The sequence below is a fragment of the Rosa chinensis genome, chromosome 1, assembly GCF_002994745.2.
Source record: "Rosa chinensis cultivar Old Blush chromosome 1, RchiOBHm-V2, whole genome shotgun sequence".
NCBI lineage: Eukaryota > Viridiplantae > Streptophyta > Magnoliopsida > Rosales > Rosaceae > Rosa > Rosa chinensis.
In genome coordinates this window covers 1189113-1211594 of record NC_037088.1, presented here as the reverse complement: position 1 = coordinate 1211594, position 22482 = coordinate 1189113, and the positions used below count along the sequence as shown (strand labels likewise).

General features: G+C 38.0%; 1 long non-coding RNA gene across 1 annotated transcript; it reads left to right on the top strand.

Moving 5' to 3' along the window:
* The first annotated feature begins 17442 nt into the window (after positions 1-17442).
* Positions 17443-17790, top strand: LOC121051950. Its single transcript, XR_005807582.1, has 2 exons — positions 17443-17531; positions 17660-17790. It is a non-coding gene; the product is annotated as an uncharacterized LOC121051950 (long non-coding RNA).
* Positions 17791-22482: the final 4692 nt, after the last annotated feature.

Here is a 22482-nt window from a genome sequence, read left to right as displayed (position 1 = left end):
ATAAGCTAGTACATACCTTCTGGAGGTGGCCTTGCTGATCCAGATTCGGCATCAAAATGCTCTCGTAGGCCTCGTTCCCGCTGTCCTTCACCGACGACGCCTTGTCGTTCAGCCCAAACTGGTGGAGCCTGGACGACGACCGACACGGAATGAATCTGTTGCTGCACATCGAGGTCTTCGACGAAGAAGACCAGAGGCTCGAGATTCCCCAAACGAGTCGAGTCGCGGATGGCTAGACTCAACCAGTCTCAATGCCAGAAGAATCGAAAATTTAAACTCTCCGGGTTGTTGCTCATCTCACTGCTGCTCAATTACTTGAAACCCTAGAATGTTCAATTCGCAATCCGATTTTTTCAATTGAGGAAAAATTTGGTATGGATTTTGAAAAATTGAGAGGAAAATGGGGAAAATTGAGGGATTGAATTAGTGGTTTGGATTAGAAGTGAGGAGGGCACAGGAATTTCATTTTGTTTAAGAAGCGGAAGAGAAAGTGGTGAAGAAGATGACTGAGAGGGTTGAGAGCTGGTCGAGAGAGGTTTTGTTTTCTTTCTTTCTATAGAATCGGAGAAACTGAAGAGTCTTCTGCATCTCTTTGGATTTGGAGGCGAGGAGGAGAGAGAAAGTGGATCTAGGGCACTCTATCTCCTCCATCGCTAAAGAGGATTTGGATTTCAGGAGATAAAGAATAGAAGCAAGGAAGTTGGGGTAGGCGGACCTAGGAGTGGAGGAGGCGGTGAAAGAAGGCTTGGCTAGCGACGACATCTTCCTAGAGAGGAAGGTGGCGAAGGTGTGAGGGAAAGGATAGAGTGAGAGATAAGGGAGTATTGAGAGAGAGGGCAAGAGAGAGGGAGTCGGGGAAGACAGAGAAGTTTATTGAAATGTGGTCGTGAGTAAGCTAGTGAATTATTATTATTTTTTTTTTTAAGTCTGTCAAACAACGTATGGTTAAGAATCTGTTGTGTGAATGTATATAGGTAAAAATTTAGACAAACAAGGGGAGGGAAAATTGCCGCCTATACCTACATATGTTTGATTTGAGTGAAACTTTGCCGCGCTCTGCAACCAAGTTCCATGATCAGACAACAGATATTTAACAATCTGTTGTACAAATTTGTGCATCTTGCACAAGGTACACCTAGTAGGATTTTTCGAACTTCATACAACATTCAATCACACAACGAATAAGAAAAAACTGTTGTGTGTAGAGTTCAAATTCCATGTTGGTGAGCTTGTTCTAAAAGGGAATTATGAGCTCAGAATGGAGGGAAATCAGCTTCCCATTTACACAACAGAAACGTCTTAACTCAGTTGTGTGATATATGCCTAATTTTTTTTTTCAATTTGCTTACATTCACACAACAAAAACGGAATTGTACCGTTGTCTGACAGAGTTTGTGTTAACACACAACAGCGGATTTCTGTTCGGTTGTGTGATGAGTGTTGTGTGTTTCGATTTTTGTAGTAGTGTACGCATATAGACTCAAAGCTTATAGTAGCATCTGTTATTGTAAAGCAATTAATATGAGAGAAGTTTCATAGAAAAAAGGCACAGAAGGAAACAAGTACCTATTTACTTTTAGCTTAAACCAAGCTTTCAGCACAAGTAATAGTACTGCAAGAGTTCACTAAATTTTGTCTGATACTCTCTGAAAATGATTCTGAAAAGCTTAGAAACACAGACACCCAGGACAAACAATAGTTCATGTACTACACCCCAGGTAGTTGAATATTTGATCTCAAATCAAGCATTAACAGCAATAAAAGAAGAACTGCCTTATGACTCAATCCTAGCTCTATCTGACCATCACACAGTAAAGATAGATAGCAATTAACAGTGCATAAAAAAAATTATAAAAAAAAAAACTTCAAATAACACCAATTGATTGCGGCTAAGGGGCATTGTTTAGAAACTAATTCTTCTCATCAAATTCATATACTTTCGATCTTCAATTCTAAATCTTTAAACTAAACTGGGAAATCAAAGTCGAAACAAATAAGAACCAATAACTTAAACCATCCAAGCTAGGAAGTTAGCCCTACAAAATTTGACAACCAATTAAAACCCTTTAGTTTGGACTTCAGCTAACAACATTATGAAGAATATGTGACATGTAACAATAGATACTTCAAATACAGTACACAAAGCAAAGCTGCAAAAGCACTAACCTTAATTCTATAGTTTGCATATATATGTATTTCATGATCGAAATACACAATTAAAAGAACAGCAGCAAATTGAAAATCAACAGTTTCATTCAATTCAACTTCAACAAAGAACTTTTCCATACCTAAAAGCCTAATTCAATTGAAATTCAGATAGAATATCATTTTTTTTTAAGAAATAATAATGATGTCTTGCAAATTCAAATAACCAGTTCACAAACTTGATGTTGAAGCAATGATATTTTCAGAAGTTGACAGAATATCATTTTTTTTATTTTAACAAATAATAATGATGACATGCAAATTCAAATAACTAGTTCACAAACTTGATGTTGAAGCAATGATATTTTCAGAAGTTCACATTATTTAACACATCCCGTCTTCACAAGTCATCTCTCCATGAAAAGAACAAGTCTTCATAAGGTGTCTATCCAAGAAAAGAACGAGGTGGACTAATCATTGGAAACAGAGAATTATTGTCATTCAAAGGTTTGTCAAGATCAACTAGCTCCAGATATGGCTCATTCTCACCTGGGCAGAGGGACAATTCTTTTAAACCAAATTTCAATTCCTAAGGGCAGAGGGAAGAGAAAAACCTGCACGAAGAGCAGAACAAAGCAAGTTCAAAAGAAGAAGATAAAAACACAGACGTTGTTAAAAGAAAAAAAAACCCAGTCTTGAAATTGATCAATTCTTAGCAAATAAAGCTACCCAGATGTTGTGTTTTAAATGATTACTCGCAAGCGCACGAATCGATTGTAGTATAGTTAGTGCAAGCACGAGGTTGTTCCAACAAGGATTGAAACTCGAATTGATTCTAACTCAAATAAACAATTGAACACAAAAATAAACAAACATTTGGGAAGATTGTAATGATTGAAATTATAACTAAACAACTAAGAATAGAAACAAAAGAATTGAGAAATATGAGAGTTGAATGCTAAGACTTTGAATCCACCACCTAGTACGTTTACTCTATTGCTAGCTGACAACCATTAAATTCCCTAGATTTTATACTAATGATTCCTGTACATAAGCCTTATTGATCCCGGACATATGCCAAAGTTCTTCTAACTTATGAATTCTAACTTATTGATCCCGTATAGAACTCAAGCAAACATGTTCAACTCCATTAAGCACAAAAGAAGTAGAAAATCATGCAAACAAGAATATCGACTATGATCAAGCACTTGTATTCTCAATTCACAACTTTTTAATCACAAGATTGAATTATCTTTTGGCACCCTAGAAAACATCTACTCTTTGATCGAGCATCATGTTCTCCTACCAAATAACTCATAAACAAAACCTAGGTCTTATTGATCCAGAGCAAAGATTTTGAATAAAAGTTCTATTGAAACGGTGATTAAGAGTTTAACATAGAAATCCAGAAATTCAATAGCAACCAACTAAACAAGTAGAATAGTCATACTAGGGGCTTCATCTCAGCCCTAGCTTAGAAATTTAGCAAAAAGAAACGATAAAAATAACTAAGAAAAATATAGTGAAGGAGGAATAAAGATGGAGGTGACTCCTCTTGCTCTTGTTGTGTCTCAATCTGCTCTCTAGGCCGCCTCTTCTCTCTAGACGTCCTCCCTTTCTGCCTAATATGTCTCTCTTTAATTCCTACTTGACTTGGGCTTCTTAGGTCTTCTAGTCCAACTTGGAATTGATTTCTTCTCTCTAAAGAAAAACAAAGGTTATTATAGTCAACGCAAGAAATTACTCCAAATATATCAGATACATTCCGTCTTATTCCATTCGAGTGCTAAGAACAACGGACTTGGGCCTCACAAGTCAGATTCCGAAAATATATGCAAAATCCGTCAGAATCTGCCTTCCCAAACTAGGTTCACTTAAATCATCATAACTTTCTCCAGAAGAATGCGAATTCACTTCCGTAAAATTCCCAGAAAGCTAACATCCGTATATTTCCAATGGTATATGGCTTGCCTGCTAATTCCTTATGAGAAGGTACAGTTTAATCCTCAAAGTTGACGCACAGCAGAGACAATTCTGGGCACTCAGGATAGCAAGCACCCTTTCAATCTTGCATTTGACTTTAAGATCCAAATCATTCTTTTCTCCAATTTAACCTACAAAACACAAAGACAAAGTAAATGACTTAAAGATGACAAGTTCTAAGCCTAGAATCATACATTTAAGGGTATAAAAATGTATGAAATTATGAACCTATCACCAGACACCAATTGTTACAACCCATAAACAATTGTTAATAGAAAATGAATCCATAGTCTTTAATTTAACAAATTACAGTAGATACACGAGAAGCCCTAGACTGGGTCGAAGGGAAGAGGGAATCAGAATCAAAGCAAAAGGAGCATGAGAGAGAAAAGAAATTGAACCTGGACGAGTAGATCAAGGAGGATGAAGCACGATTGAGAGTGGAGAGAAGAGGCTGAAGAGCGAAAGAGATGGAGAGACGAGGCTGAAGCGCGAGAAAGGGATGGAGAGACTAATGAACGTTGTTGACGCCCATGCTTCCACAGTCTGGTGAGTTTTAGGCATTCTATGTAAGAAGGTCGGGAGCTGATGCAGGGACTCTCTTATCTCATTTAATTGAGTCCTCATGTGTGCCAAACGTGGGATAAGCCTAATATTATTACATAAGCTAGTCCAATCCCATCCAATCCCACAAAACAAACACAGCCTAGGATCATTGGATAATGCATTGAGATCATTGGAGAACACATAGCAATCATTGAAGAACACATTGCAATCATTGGAGAACACATAGCAATCATTGTAGAACACATTGCGATCATTAGAAAATTGGTAGAGTCTCGGAGAGATTATATAATAAGGCTATATGTATGCCAAGATAATACTGCCATGATCAGGTTTCAAAGAGTATAGTCCCAAGTGTAGCTAGGGCGCGAGCGGGGAGTTAAGAGAGTGCCTAGGCGGTATAAGCGTGAAGCTAAGGTATGGGCAAGTATATGCCGCTAAGGCATGAGTACTTTGAGTATGCAAGTGAGGCATGACTAGTGTGTCCTTCGAAATATGGCGAGTACGCTACATTGAGATATGGCTAATGTAGGTCACCTGAGACATGGGCGAGATGTTGCTAAAGCATGAGTAACATATCGCTGAGGCATGTTTGTGACGTTGTTGAAGTATGGATAGTATATCGCTGAAGCATAGATAATATACCACTGAAGTCTAGATAAGATACCATTAAAGCATGGAGAACATATCTGTGAAGGACGAAGGATATATCGTTGATGCATAGATGATTGCTGAAGCATAGATAATATACTGTTAATATATAGATAATATACAGCTGAAACATAGGGGAGTTACTACTAAAGCATAGGTGAGATATTGCTGAAGCATAGATGAGATGCTCCTGAAGCATAGTGAAGAGATTGCCAAGGCCTGGATAATATACTACTGAAGCATAGATAAGATATTGTTGAAGTGTGGCGAGTACGCCGTCGAAGAATATATAATATATCGCTGAAACATGGCGAGTAATTGTATCATTGAAACATGACGAATGCCTGCCATTGAGGTACAGCGAGTACTCCATTGAAGCATGGCAAGAGTATGTCGTTGAGGCATGACGAGTATGTGTCATTGGGCATGGCAATTACATCACTGAAACATGGTGACAAGAATTGCTGGGGCATAGCGAGTGTGTCACTAAAACATAGCGAGTACATTGCTGAATCTAGGAGAAATAATGTTGAGGCATAGATAAGATACCACTGAAGCATATGTGAGATACTACCAAAAGCATGGATAAGGTATCGTTGAGGCCTGAATAATATATTGCTGAAGCATGGATAAGATATCGCAGAAACACATATAATATATTGCTGAAGCATGGATAATATACTGCTGAAGAGTGGCGAGTATAGGTCGTTGAAGCATAGATAATAGACTACTCAGACATAGATACGATGTTACTGAAACATAAAGAGGATAACGTTGAGGTGTAGATGAGATACTGTTGAAACACAAGTGATATATCGCTGAAATATTGTGACTATAGCATGACGAGTATTCGTCAAAGTGTGGATAACATATCATTGACACATGGTGAGTAAGTATACCACTGAAGCAAATATGCCACTAAGGCATGGTGAGTGTGTCATTGGAGCAAGGCGAGTGTGCGCTATTGTAGCATGGTGAGAATGTGCCACAGTAGCATGAAGAGTATGTGCCATTAAGGCATGGAGGGTGGGACGTAAAAGTCCCCCCAGTATCAAAAACATTTACCATGGATAGTGTATGCTGTTCAGGCATGGCGAGTATTTGTTATTCAGGCATGGCGAGTATGGTGTACAAGTCCCCCAGTATCGAGAACATTTATCATGGTGAGTGTATGCCATTCAGGAATGGTAAGTATAGTGTACAAGTCCCCAGTATCGAGAACATTTATCATGGCGAATGTATGCCATTCAGGAATGGTGAGTATGGTATACAAGTCCCCTAGTATCGAGAACAGTTTTTATGGCAAGAGCGAGGACCGATCTTACTAGTGGGAGTTCATGTAGATATAAGCAATAGAGGCGCTAAGCATGTATAATATGCATATATAAGATCAAAATGTGTAAGTAAGAGTATTAAGTGTAGCTCATTGGGCAATTTTTGTGTGCACAACATTGTTTTGACCATTAGGTCCATTAGAACATGCAGTTAGACTGTGTTTGAGCAAATTGGGTATAAGTGAGCCAATGAACATTGAGCATGTGGGCATGGCCCAAGTAGGGAGTTACACCCGATACTTAAATGAGTCATAATTGAAGCAGGTTTAAGCTCCTAATAATGACAAATATCTATGCATGTCATAGTTTGTGGAGCGAGTATCGCGTGTATAAGTATAGCAATGTAATCAAGATAAAAGCATGATATGTGTTTAGCATATATTTATTATGGAGCTGCAGATAATACTTTGCATTTTTTAAGCAAGCTTAATAATCATGGAGACATTTAAAGCATATCATTAACATTTAGGCATAGTCAATATGCTATTAGTACTATCACATTTGGTAGGCATGCATAGATTGATTATCGATGAAGCATGTGAAGAATAACATTAGCTGAAATTAAAAAGGTGTAGACGAGAATTTATCTAGAGCCGTTCGAGAATGGTGAAAATATTGTAGAAAGATTGGAGTTGTCCATATATAAGACTCCGTGCCGGCTAGCGAGTACCGATAGTGCGCTTGCTTTTGCTCATATAAGAAAGGTGATAGTGCCACTTGCTCATAACACATTGAGTGAAGTCAAGGAGATTAAGTAATCACAATTGTTTAAGAAATTGATAATGAAAATGGTGTATCTTATTTGATTGAGTTAAATTTGGATATTGGATTAAAGTTCATGAAATAATTTACAAATTGAAGTACTCAAGTGATGCCATATCCCGGAACAAAACAAGATCATTTGGGAATGGTAATTGACATTCATTTATTTATGGTAGAAATGCCAAGTAATGGAGTCATCAGTCAATTAGATTGACCCAGACTGTAAGGAAGAAAGAGGTATGATCACCATATCCCAAATAACCTTACTACGTTAAGTGAATTATCCGGGAATGGATACCATTAACTATTGGCTTAAGAATAAATTGGTAACATATAAAGAATTGAACAATGTGAAATATGAATCGATTACTTATCGGATTTAGTTTTTGTTAAAGGGTACTCGAGCATGTGAACTTGGAATTGGATGAAGCATTGAAAATCGGGAACAAATCTATGTGTGGACAAGCACTCCATATCCAGGTAGGATGAGCCGCCCCTATCTTGCTAATGGTTTCTTGTATTATATTGCCTGTAAAAATGTTCATGGATGCCATAGTCAATGCCTCGATGACTTTTATTGCATTAATTGTTAATTGTCGAAAGTGAATGAAAACCGAGGAAAGACATTGCTTGTTATGATGAGATATGATATGATGTTGTGACCTGAGAGTGATAGGAGTAATGCTTCCTCCAGTATCGAAACTGCGAATCTTCGAAGAGGCGATATGACCATATGTTGTGTCGAGCCCGTGTCACCTTAGTAGTGTACATAGAAGTCGATAGTGACATCATATGATATTGGGCCAGTAAAAGGACACTCTCACTACCCATAGCCAATGAGGAAATTGAATGGAATATATTGATGGATTTGGCTATGATCAGCAGTTAGCCTGGTTTGCCTTGTATAGGAAACCAGGGTTTCGGTCACATATGAGTTGGAAATCTTGCAAGCGAGTATCTCTGAGCTCAGGTTGATTTATCATACTGCACATGCTTTATAAAAGAAAATAAATGTTTATGGCTGCTGCATTTTCATATGTTTTTGATAAACGTGCACAATACTATGTAATACATAATTTTCAAGTATATTATTTTCAAACCTAGTATGGTAGGATCGGCCCTTATTGGGCAAGCAAGGACGAAAGCTCACCCCTACAACAGTATCTTGGTTCCGAGCATGTGGTGGAGGATAGTGCAAAGGAGGCACATGGCCCGGCTTGGTGTATTTCTCTTCAGTTTTATCAAATGTAGGTTTTAGTCTTTTATTAGAGTTTAAAGCTGCTTATCTATTTACTCATCCCTTTATATCCTACTTGTTTATCTAAAAATTTGAGAGGGCTATAACCCTGGGGCGCGTCTATCATACTTGAAGTTACTTGGTGAGCCGTTTTCCAAATTTGGGCTCCGATTGTAAGCCCAAAGTTCATAGCCCATTTTAAATTGAAAATATGTTTTTGGGTCGCTATAATGATTTTCTCAAAGGGAAATGTTTTATAAACCAACAACCCAAACCCAAAAGGCCTTGCGGTTTTGGGTTAATGGGTTATCGGGATGTCATTCTTGACATGTCGGTATCTTATTGGCTCGAGATCGCAGTGTTGTGGGACTCCACCCACGGGATGCTGCACTTGTGTTTGTTTATTTGGTTTATTAATTGTGCTTGAAAATTGGGGCATGACATGAGTTTTATTGGCTTTTCTCATCAATTGTGGGACATGGGGCTTGGTTCTCAATGCTGTTCTCTGTCTAGGAATCCATTGTTGGCAGGTTTTGCGCATCTTGGTGACAGGTTTTGGTTCAAATATTCATAACATTTCAATTTTTGAATCAGTATATAATTTTTTTTTTTATCATATTGAGAAAAAAGAAACAATTATAAATCAGGTGGTAGTCGCTTTATGTTTCGGTCATCTAGTTTGTTTGCATGAGCCCCACTTTTTGGAGTGGTCTTTTGGGCCTGTATATTAGGGCCCACAACACTCCACAAAGAAGATTTGTGTCACGTCCCGAATTTGAATAAAGGAATTCAAATCCGAAACGCGAAACTTAACAAGCACAAAAAACACAGAGAGAAATTTTCATAAAAACTAAGCAACTAAACAAACTAAGCTCACAATGTCAATACCGACTCGCTCTTTAGAGTCACATATTACATTACAGAGAGTTTACAAATATAACTGAATGACAATTCAATAAGTAAACACACCCACCACAACTCACTACACAGCGGAAGACTTAAACTAAGAGTATCCTTCGACGTCCACGCTATCAAATGTACACCTCAGCTTTGATGACGATCACTCGATGTTCTAACCTGCACAATAAATCCTACACCATGGAATAGTGCACCGGGTTGAAACAACAAACCCTGTAAGCTTTTGCAAGCTCGTATGTGTAAACCCTAATAACACCAAAAACACTTTTCCGACTCAAGAACAATAAATCAACATAGTGATTAATTCCAACCACAAAATCCTTTTCTTTTTAAGGAACACACAGGTCTCAACCATGACAAATCGAATCATTCTAAATAAAAATCGGTAATCCCTGCATAGAGAATTAGTTCAGGAGATCACCGAAAAGCACACATACCAAAATATCAAGTAACCCCTGCATATAGTTTAGTTCAGGAGATTACTTAAAAATCGCTGATAAGTTCCAACTGAATCACAGCCTATCACTCACCTAAATTGTAGCCCTTCACCACCTAGGGTTATGGCATCTAATACACTCTCCTCGATTGTAGCCCGTCGCCACCTAGGGTTATGGTATCCGATACACTCTCCTCAACCGTAAATTGTAGCCCTTCACCGCCTAGGGTTATGGCATCCAATACACTCACCTCAATCATAGCCCGTCACCACCTAGGGTTATGGCATCTGATACACTCTACTCAATCATAAATTGTAGCCCATCACCGCCTAGGGTTATGGCATCCAATACACTCACCTCAATCGTAGCCAGTCACCACCTAGGGTTATGACATCTAATACCCTTATCTCGATCACTAATGTGATAACAGGTTCTTAGAACAAACATATGACAGTCCACTTGACTCAAATACTTTCCTCAAGCAAAACACACTTTTACACAATAATCAACACATCACGATAATTGTATGCTCGTAAGAGAAATGCTCGAAATAACAATCCAATTAACTCTCAATCATTACTTCAACAATGTCACACCATCCAATATATATTCCACGTAAATATATATACGTAGTCATTCATGCAGGAATGACCACTAATACCAACTATGTTCATACGTAATAAAACCAAGAAATTCATTTTTTTTCCCTGGGAGCCGTAGCCCTATGAACCGTAGTTGATCAAGTTCATATTATTTCAAACAAATCTTTTTTTTCGAAAACGATTTACAATTATCAATAAATTCTGACTATTAAATAACTCGGTTCGTAAATGAACCACGTGAGATTTACTCACCTCTAAATCCTGCTGCGTCTTCCCTTACTAGAGATACTATATCGAACACACTCCTTCAGTCACCTAAGTACAATACGATCTTAACTTAGTACTCGTATCGAAAACTATTATATTTCAAACACCCATTTGCCCTAAAATCTCAAAAGTAATGCCAATTGAGGTGAAACTTCATCCGATACCACCCAAGGTCTCCAAAATGCTTATACAATCAATCTATCAAAATTACAAGTCGATCGAATGGCCGAATCCTCATGGATCGAAAATTGATCGAACCGAAAATCCTAGAACTTTGAAAATTCATAACTTGCTCATTCAAATTCCAAAAATTACAAACTATATCAAAATGATCTTATCGATGTGTAGATTAAAAAGAGAAACAGAAACTGCTCCTGGGGTGGCCTGAAGTGGTCGGAAAACACCACCACAATGGCGGCACCACAGCCAAACCAAAGTCAGAATTTGGCAAAACTGCCAACACAAAAGATCTTCATCTCAACCTCAATCACAACTTTTCGAACTGCAAAAAAGTCAAATTATAAGCCGAAACATAGAATTTTACCTTAGAACACAAAGGGGCCGATTGAAGCCCTAGATCTTCAAAGCTTCAATTCGTTTTCCACATGTAAAATCGTTGCAAACCACCTTTGGTGAATCCTCCACCAGCCTTTGGGCAACAAAACCCCTCAAGAAATTCCACCTAAGGTGGTCGGAATCTTCAACTCTGACCAAGGTGATTTGCAGCTCGGTCGCGCAACTTCTTGGCCTTGCAGCGCCCTCCACAGCTCATTTCTTGCTCTAATTCTTCCACAGACCTCTAGAGGGGATTGAGGCGAGTAAAACCCACTTTGAATCGTGTCCTATGGTGGCTAGAGAAGGGAAAATGACGCCGGCGAAGGGAAGGAGGTGAAACTAGGGTCAGGACCGAAGAGAGAGAAAAGTTTCCCTTTTTGGAAACTTTCGATTTTTCTGATATTTTTTCAGATTTTTCCTCTTTAACCAAAATGGAAACTTTTTCCGATGGCCATAACTTCTTCATATGAACTCCGATCTTCGCGTTCCTCATGTCCACGAACTTGTATCACCGCGCACTACAATTTCATGAAGGAAGTTTCTGCAGAATCCTAACGTATAAAAAGTCAACCCTTAAATCAAAGCATTCCGAGCGAATATCTTTTCTGAGTCTGTTCTAGTGCTAGAATAATCAGCATCATAAAAAACTCCCACAGTAGTGTGAAGTGTTATATCAATATTTGCCACTTCTTTGGAACCTGACCATGCCTCAATGATCCAAATAAGAAAGAAAGCAATCTCATTATGTGGCATGTAATTCCAGGGGAACTCCATTCTTTGCTTCAAGAGGCATATATAATATTTGAAGACACAAACATGCATTTGTGCACAGAAATGAACACCCACATGAGAATTAGAAAAGATCTCAAAGCTTCTCTATTGCGACCCTGCAGTATATGGCTTGAATTCACAAATTCAATTGTCTGGGAGTGTACAATTCTAAACAACAATATAAGCGAGGGAGCCTCATTTGACCGCATAGGTACTGAAAAGTATTGTGGGCAAATTAATGCAAGATCTCCAAAGTCAATTGCCACATAAGTGAATTCAAAAAACCATGTAATCATGAAATCAGGCAAGTGAAGAGAACAACTCATAGAAGAACAATAATTTCTGTTATCAATATCACTATACCCAATTTCAAGGCCTTGTTTCTTAGACCTCAAAAACATAAGCTCTTTCATAGAGACAACCATCATAATTCTAAAGATAAACTGTGCATCATCTCTCAATATGTCAGCCAAAAGTGGTCGTAATGAATGCATAGCAGCCACAGGTGATAAAAGAAACAATTTCTTCACAAATGCATGCAATGGAGGATAAGAAGTGGAAGACCACGTTGCCATGAAAAGCTCATCCTTATGAACATGTCCCGCCATGTGTTGAGAAAACTTGTGCATATTAGTCAAAAAGCCTACACAATTATCTCTTAAAAGAAGTGCATCAAAAGTGTACCTCACACAAGATAACTTTGAATTGCTTTTCAGGAAGTCAATAACTTCATCAACAATAAACCTCCTTGGGTGGCAGCTAGCTTTAGTTTGGCAAAGGAAATGAAGTATAGCCAAGTAAAATAGATAAGGGTTACCTCTAGTAACATCTGTGATAAGTAATGTGGACTTGAAATAATCATTATCCAATAGAGATAGTGGTAGAGAAAAACACCTCATCCTCATCAAGGGTGGCCAAAGTTGATGAACTTGAAACCCCCAATCACGGCTAAAGGGTTGCACAATAGTCGCAATACCAACATTGAAAATTGTAGTAACTCGGTGAAACAATGCATTTTAGAAGAGAAGCTGAAAACCTCATTGAGAGTGACTGGAAGTATGCCAAAATAAGAAAACCACTGCTGAAAATTGGGTTTCTGGTCAAGGGAATAAGCTTGAGGCCTATACTTCTTCCCCCACGCTAGATCAATCTTAGAAAGCACTGAAATAGCATAAATAAAGTACCCTAAATGGTAATGGTGATCATTATAATCTGCCCCCAAATCTGCTAATCCTTTTTCAGTCACAATGCCACCCCATTTACTATCATGCAAGAAACCATTCCCACTAAAAGTCCCATCCAACCAAGGCTCAATTGTATCACTCAAAAACTTCTCAATTGCTGAAATTAGATCAAGATAACCCATACTCAAGCTGTGCATCTCACTATAACTCGTCAAAAATACAACTATGTCATAGCAATGCTTAATTTTCTTTAACTCCCAACAGGTTTCTTCCCTCAGCGTCAAAAGTTGCTTCATTATAAAGTGCCCAAACAAATACCTTCTATGGATAAATTAGATAATTCTCTCCTGCAGCTCTTTCACAATCCACCACATGAGAAATTATATAGAATAAATTAGTGGTTGGTCTGCTGAATAACTTTAGGCCTTCCACAAGGCACATGCAATCCCATGTTCTCCCAAGAAGCCACCCATTGATCCCCATTATTTTGAAGATCCAACCAACTAATTTCCACCTCAAAGGAACTAATTGAAACAACGTACTGCATCAACCAAACCATAATTTCTCAACCTTCCATCATCACCAGGCTTGCAAAAACTCTTAAATTTAGTCTTCATGGTAGGCAATCCACTGCTATCATCCTAAAGCCCATCCAAAGCCAAATCTCTACCCTTTGAACTCTCTGTCTCATAAGATGTGGGAGAGTGAAGTTGATAGCCTGAATCAGATTCATGATATGAACCATTACTGTTGGAATGCAGAATTGTAGCCAAGTCTAGAGCACCGGGCACAAGCAGTTTTGTTCTCTCAACAAGGATGGACTCATCCTTATAAAGCCTATGCCAATAAAGCCTTCAGACGACAAATGAGATTTGTCTTTTGATATGTAAATTATATGTTGTCTATCCAGCTGCCGTCTCTTACGGCATCAGACGACAGATATCCTATGTCATCTCTTCTCACTTAGACAACAGAAGTTTCACAAGGCTTTGTCGTCTGAACAACCTAACACTGAAGGATTTGGGACTTTCTGTAGTTAATAATCGCATACAATGACAGATTAATGTTGTTCAAATAAACTACAAACTACAGTTTTAATAAAAATGTTGTTGTTTGACATGTAATAAGAACACATTTATATGTTGTCTGAAGTTACCAAAATAAAGTCTTGTTTAACAATCTGTTGTCTAAATGCATTTTCAAAGACATTTGATTGTTGTTTGAAATTCACTTAAACTTGGGTAAATTATAACTCATCTGTCGTCTAAATAATTTTAAGAATTTATTTTTATGTCTTTTGTCTTGTATTCCAACCACAGTTTTAAGTATTTATGTTGTCTGATAGACAATATAACTATATGTAATTATGTAGTTGTGTAGTTTGACTGAGGTTAGAAACTCACTCTTCTGTTGTGTGATAATTAAATAAACTACGTGTTTCTGTTGTTTGGTAATGAATTGAACTTCAGTTTTATGTTGTATGTTAAAAGTATTTCTGTTGTTTGATAGTGAATTGAACTTCAATTTTCTATTGTCTAGTAAAAGTATTATGTTGTTTGATAATGAATTAAACTTCAGTTTTCTGTTGTTTGATAGTGAAATAAACTTCAGTTTTTTGTTGTTACAAGTATGAAGGAACAACAGAGAGATATTCTTTTATGTTGTTACTGTATTTGTGATACAATATATCATAAACCTGCATTTATTGGATTTGAACCATAGCAAACCTCATTCTGTACACTAGTCATCAAAAAGGCATATTATAAGATCTGAAATCAGCAAATTCCTCATTGCATCAATGAACCCACCAAAATACATTCCCATTAGTAGCATAATACTAATTAAACTAGCTAGCATGCTAGCCTTTACATTAACCAATTTTAATTACTGCCATTGTTGCATGGATGCTAATCTAACTAAGACACAAACCTAGTAGCATCCATATAGTAGTTACAGCAACTGCATGCATTATATTGTTCAACACTATCCATCAGTTTTGTCAAAATGCACAAAAGCAGTTCCTAGACACTACTACTGCTCATAACCTAGCTACCAGAAACCAAAGCAGATATATAGGGTGATACTTAATTTTCTGGGAACTTCAAAACATGCTTAGCCCATTCCACTCGGAGCTCATCAATATCCTTGTCTGTGTAAACCAAATTTGACCTCGTTCCCCACTGCAATAAGGAAATGCAGCAAATTAAATATGAAAGTTATATGCACAGAGCATGCACTATATCATTAAACAATAAAGTCCATAGGTAAGCAGTTGATCAATTTTACCTTAATACTAAAATCGAAGTTCTTGTCCTCCACAATTTCTTTCATGTAATACATAATGAAATATCACTACTACACAAAAGGCTTCACACGACACCTCTCAGACGACGTAACACTGTTTTCCGTGGTGTGAATAATTTCTCATTATTGAGACGACGGTTGTAAAATTTCCGTCTTCTAATATGAATTCAACCAACGGGTGTTTTTCATGTTGGAATTATGTATTGCTTCAGAAGACGTTTACAAATGGAAGCGTGGTGTGAGGTTAAATTATTATAGAGGCGGCAAGTTTCTCACAATTTGGTATTCCTCAGCATGTAGTGGTGATACGACGGTTTGTTTAAAACCGTGGTATGAATTCATAGATTTGCAAGTGCAAAATATGTCCACCAACATTCCCTTCAACATTTCCCTCCATTCACCCCTCCAAATCCATTTCCCTCTTACCGGACAACAAGAGGCGCCAAAACTGAAAATTTTAAAGTGGCATTCAGACAACATATATGTGGAAAAACATGATCTGCTGCCTTGTACATATATGTGAATCAACATTAATGGCCGTGTCCTAGCTAGCTAGACAACTACACTAGCATATATCCATTCAGACCAAATTATTAGAACACTAGAGAAAAAGTCTCACCAAAACTAATGCCTTAGCTTAGACCAGCCCACGCCTATACCCTGACATAGCATTCACTCCACAAAACCCCACAAATCGACTCACCCCGACTCTCTCTCCAACTCACTCCGACTCTCTCGCTGTCTGACTCACTCCACAGCCACCCCGACTCTCTAGTACCCAACTCTCGTGGTAGCATTCACTCTCTTTCCAAAACTCCATTGCTACTCTGACAATCTCTTTCCCAATCCCCGACTCTAAAGCCCTTGACCACGAATCCACCGCCTCCGAGATCTCTCTGGTACCCCTCCGATTCTCCCCTAGTCGAGCGAGCTGGGCGCTGGGAATAAAGTCGGCCGCCTAGGCGGCTTAGGCGGGCCTGGGCGGCTCTGGACGGTCGGAGCCTAGGCGCTTTCTCCCTTTCTGGGTTCGAAATCAAGAAGGAACGCCGCTCCTCGATCAGTCGATTCTCAGACTCTCAGTCTCTCACCGAGTCTCCGGCCAGCTCTCTAGCTCTCTAGCTCGCCGGTAAATCGAATTTCTCTGGGTTTTTGTCTTTCAATAGAATTTCTGGGTTTCAATCTCACAATTTTTTATTTTCTGGGTTCGATTTTCAGGGCTTTCTGGGTTCGATTTTAGGTTCGATTTCTGGGTTCAAGGCTTAAAGGTCGGTGATTCTTCAACCACGAAGCTTGGTGATTCACTAATTCTTCAAGCTCGATTTCTGGGAATTCTGGGTTCGATTTCTGGGTTCAAGGCTTGAAGCTCGGTTCAACCTCGAAACTTGGTGATTCTTCATGCTTGATTTCTGGGTTCAAAATTCAAACTCGGTGATTGACTGATTGTTGAAGCTCGATTTCTGGGTTTTGGATTCTGCAAGCTCGGTGATTTCTGGGTTTTGTGGTGAGTCATTGTCTCAACTCTCAAAGTATCAAACTGTGATTCTGTGAATGTTATCAAACTGTGAGTCTGTGAATGTTTAGTTGCTGGGTATTGTATTGAACTGTGATGAACTGATGACCGTGTTGTTGATGAGTAGTTAGAGCAGATGACTCATGGTTTCTTTTTCTTTTTTAACTTTACCTTTTACTATTACACGAATGTATGATTTCCACTCAAAGGAAAATGGGGCTGAAGGTGTTGATTTCATTGCTGTATCTTTTGTCAAGTCTGCTGAAGTGATCAATCACCTTAAAAGCTATATTGCAGCACGGTCTCGGTAAAGAGTTAACTCTTAAATTCCACACTGGCACACAGCATCACTGTTCCTTTTATTTTGGCAGTTTTCATTATGTCCAAGATGGTAAATTTGTATCTCATGAGATTTCTTTCATCATGTTGGTGCAGCGATATTTCTGTTGTGGCAAAGATAGAGAGTATTGACTCTCTAAAGAACTTGGAAGAGATCATCCTTGCATCAGATGGAGCAATGGTAGCAAGAGGTGACCTAGGTGCTCAGATACCATTGGAACAGGTCCCATCAGCCCAGTAAAAGATTGTTCAAGTATGTCGGCAGCTAAATAAGCCAGTCATTGTTGCTTCTCAACTACTCGAATCTATGATCGAGTATCCTACACCCACTAGAGCTGAAGTGGCTGATGTTTCTGAAGCCGTGAGGCAGCGAGCTGATGCTCTGATGCTTTCTAGTGAGTCAGCTATGGGCCAGTTCCCAGATAAGTCATTAGCTGTTCTCAGAAGTGTCAGTTTGAGGATCGAGAGGTGGTGGAGGGAAGAGAAACGTCATGAACCTATGTTACTCCCAGCTATTGGATCATCATTTTTAGACAGTATATCGGAGGAGCTTTGTATTTCTGCTGCCAAGATGGGTAAGCATTCTTTGATTGATATCTGTTATTAGCTTTGGTAAATATGTTTGTGATTCAGCTGAAGGACTTGTCCAGTTGGTTGGTACTCTTTGTTCTGTGGTATGAAGCTCGCTAAGTTGGTTGCATATATCACATAACATACATGCAGTAGATGTGCATTGAATGTCTCGATAAGAAGTCTTGTTTTCTGCTAGAATGAATTTTGCACCAGATTTTCTAATGAATTGATTTTACAACAACCTTTGTGTAGAAAGATTATGCAACAAATTCAACAAACTAACAAAACCCACACACACATGAAATAAACGTCCAACGCTCGTTTGATTATTCAGAATCATTCATATTTAGTTTGTCCATTTGGTAGCCCTGGTTTATTCCTAAAAATTTTCGTTTTATATAGAGGACGATGCACCAAGCCTGGTTGTCTAGAAGCCGGACTAACATTTACAAATGACATAAAGTTGGACTTTTTCCTCTTTATACATTGTGGCTCCATCTATATTGTACATTTCATTCTTGCATGTCCTCCTTTCCTCCTCTTTTAGTAATTTTATTTTGTTGTATATATTTGTTCTCTTGATGAGATTATGAGTCCACTACTGCATGTATTCACGAATTGTTGTTACTTGTGTAATTTTATAATGTATATACACTGATGTTCTCCTTTCAATCTTAGTATTACTAATCATGATATTGCATAAAGAAAATTAGTTTACTGTTATGAATAAATTCCTGTGCAATGTTGATTTGTGCCCTTCTTTTGTTTTGTTATTTTGGCTGGTATGAAGTCTTTTTGTGAAGAACACTACAAGTATGTCAATGAATACTCCAATTGGAACACTGCCAATTGTAACCTGATATGTGAAAGAGGTGCACTTTTCTTTCAGGTATCTCATCCCTAAATTTTGGTAGAGCTTTTACAGATTTGCTCTCTTAAATTATTTTAGTTTCAGCTATTTACGTTATTCCGTAGCATCCCTTGACATGTTCTAATTTGACCATTCTTATGAAACCAACCATTTGTCTAATAAACACTGTTTTTCTTCTTACTCATCAGGAAGAGCTATAATTCACACCTTGTGTACAATGGTGAAATCTTGTTTAGAGGTAAACAAAACTCGAATTTCTTCTCATGCAAGTAATATGTGGTCTTAAAAATCTAGTTTAGACTTAGTTGGATGAGGACTACTTAGCAATACCATATATGTCCAGGATTTTTTTATCTATTTCATCTTGTTAAGTTTATTTAATTTAACTTTATTTCTACTTGAATATTGTCCAGGTTTACTTTCCTTCTCTTTTGATCTATGTTTGGTATAAATTGTACTTTGTTATTTGACAAACTATTTTCTCTCATTTGGTATAAATTGTACTTTGTTCTGCAGGGAGAAGTGGAAACCTATCTTTAAAAAGCACATTTCTAGCCAAGTTTGTCGTGGTGGTTTTGTTCTAAAAACACTGATCCAGGTTTGAAGGCTGCTTATAAACTGGACAATCATGTGGAAGATGGAGCAGTGACGAAAGCTTTTGAAGTGATAGAGAGAAATTTGTTTAGGTAGAAGTTGTACTGAGGCTAGAAGTTGGTCTTTTTTGGGTTGGCCTTAATTGCAGTTCGCCTTATTTTGTGATCCCTTATTTTGTGGATACATCGGATCCATTTAGAATGCTATGGGATTATAACAGCTTTCTATTATGATTAAATTACCATTCTTTTGGTCATTTTTGCTTCCAGAATCTGAATTTTGCCATTACAACAATAGTAGGAAAATATGTCATCTGATGACCTTTTTAGGGTACAATCAAACAAAATTTCTACAATTCAGACGACGGTTTGTATTGATATCATGGTCTCAAATGTCATGGTACAACAGTTTGAGTTATATGTGTCGTGTGAAAGCACACATGCACTGAATTTTTAAGTCATCACACCACATTTTCCTAAAAAGCGTGGTCTGAGTAGAAGTCACACCACGCTGGAATCCTAAAACCGTGGTATGAGTGGAAGTCACACCACACTGGAATCCTAAAACAGTGGTATGAGTAGAAGTCACACCACCGCATATTTCTGTCGACAGCATGTCGGCAGATCTACCGGTCCATTACACGACGAAGTCAGCTGCAAACCGTCGACCCAATGATCGGTATACGACGGTTGAAAACCGTCGTCTGACAGCGTTTCATCAGACGACGCCTCGATAAACCACGGAAATGCAAAACGTGAGACGACAGTTTTAAACCGTCGTGTGAAGCCTTTTGTGTAGTAGTGTATCCACAAGACTTGTCAATTTTTTGTTGTAGAATACCCTGAAAATAAAGAATATAGATAATCGAAGGTGAAATATACAATGAAGTACATAAAAATAACCACTACAAAAAGTTCAACCGACTCACACCAAGATTCTTCCATTGAATTACTTTCCTTCCTTTCCGATTCTTGTGAGCATTACAGATTTTAATGGAGTTTCAAATTGAAAATGATAATTAGTAAACAAGTCCAGTACATGAACAAGTAACACCAACTGATCAATCACTATAGTACAATATCAGACACTTACATGTTGACAATAGATTTCCATTCCCCAGTATCGAGTCGCCTTTTAAGTGAATCCATGAAGTGAACGACCTCTTCATTTGGGTTCACAACCGTCAACATCCAATGAGCACTATGGGATAACATAAAAAAAAAATGCTATATTACCATTAACAATATAACTTGGCAGACCAGATGCTTTAATTTTTACGTACCTTGAGTTATATGGAACCACAAAGATTTGCCCTAACCTCCCTTGCCGATAGCGATCTGACAAATATCAAGCCCTTTCAGTGGGATTTCCACACCCAAGTGTTCCAGTCTGATCAGGATCGACAAAGGCAACCATATCCACCATCTTACACTTCTTCAAGACTTCATGAAGGTGGCTACAAATTATTTTGGAATATAAAACTGTTAAAAGTACTTCAAAAGAAACAGTGATACATGCCAATCAAAATTCAATCGTATAATGAATTATTGACTATATCTACTGTTTCATATTCACCTACTCTATCAGTATTCTTGACAGAAGGTTCTCCATGCCATTTCCAATTCTTATAACTAGTCACAATGCCATTAAAAAATACATAGTCCTTAATAACTCCAATGGAAAATCCATTAGTGTTACAACACTTTAAACAAGGACAGCAAATATTTGATTTGTCAGCAGCATTCGCTGAAGCAAACTTAAGAAAATCCTCAAACCCTATTTGAAACCTCAACGATCTCCTATCAGCATGTATCCATCCTTTTTCCATCTTATACATACACAAAAACAACAATTCGGAACTAAACTACGACCTAGGATCGTAGAGCACTGAACTCATACATCTATATATAATGTCTATGTATATAGGTACGTAGAACTAACTTCATTCATAAACATACCAATTGGTTAAACTATCACCTAGGATCAGCATAATTCAATTCTATACCATCCACTACTAGAATTTTGTTCATAGACATCGGTTCTGGACCGATGTTAAACTAATTTTCGACCGATGTTGATAGGAGCATAAATGCGACGAATATAGTGTGAAATCCCTTACACTTTTCTTAGCTATTTCCTTTAAAAAGTCAGTTTTAACTTTGTTTTCTTTTTAGGTAGTTCGTGGAGTGATTCAAGAGAAATAAGAGCTGAAAGGGAGCAACGAAGCCATGGATCATAAATTACTGATTCAGAGGACCAAGTTTAATTAACCATTTGGCCAGAAATCACAAGGGAAGTCCACGGAAATCGTTGTGCAAAACAGTTGCTGCAAAGCAGAAAACTGCAGTTTCAGAATCAGCTTTCTGGGAACGGTTTTGAGAAGCAATTCTTGCACCCTTCCAGATGCACCTTTGAAGAAAGGGCCAGCGATCCTTGAATAAATGATGTTATAATTCAACTAAAGCCAAAGAACTGGTCATAAGTGTCAACGAGGCAGTAGGAAATCAAAGTCGAAGTATGCTTCCCGATAAGGCAGAAACTGTCAGCTTTTCACGAAGCTTTTTGGGAGATCTTTTCCGGCTATTTTCTTGGAGTTTTTCCAGAAGGTTATTGATCATTCTAGATGATATGATGTCATAGAACACGTGGGAGTCAAGAACCATCCAGAAACTTGTCAAGACGAAGTCGTTCCTTGTCAAGACGAGTCAGAAATCGAATCCTAGTCAAAACAGGGCATTTTGGCCGAGATTCTTCTTTGGACGGATTTCCAGGGCATTTTTGGAAGGTTATTGCTGCTGCAAATATGAAGGAGAGTCCTAGAATGATTCCTCAAGATTTTGGGAAGATTATTAAGGCTTGAAAATCATTTAATTATGCACCA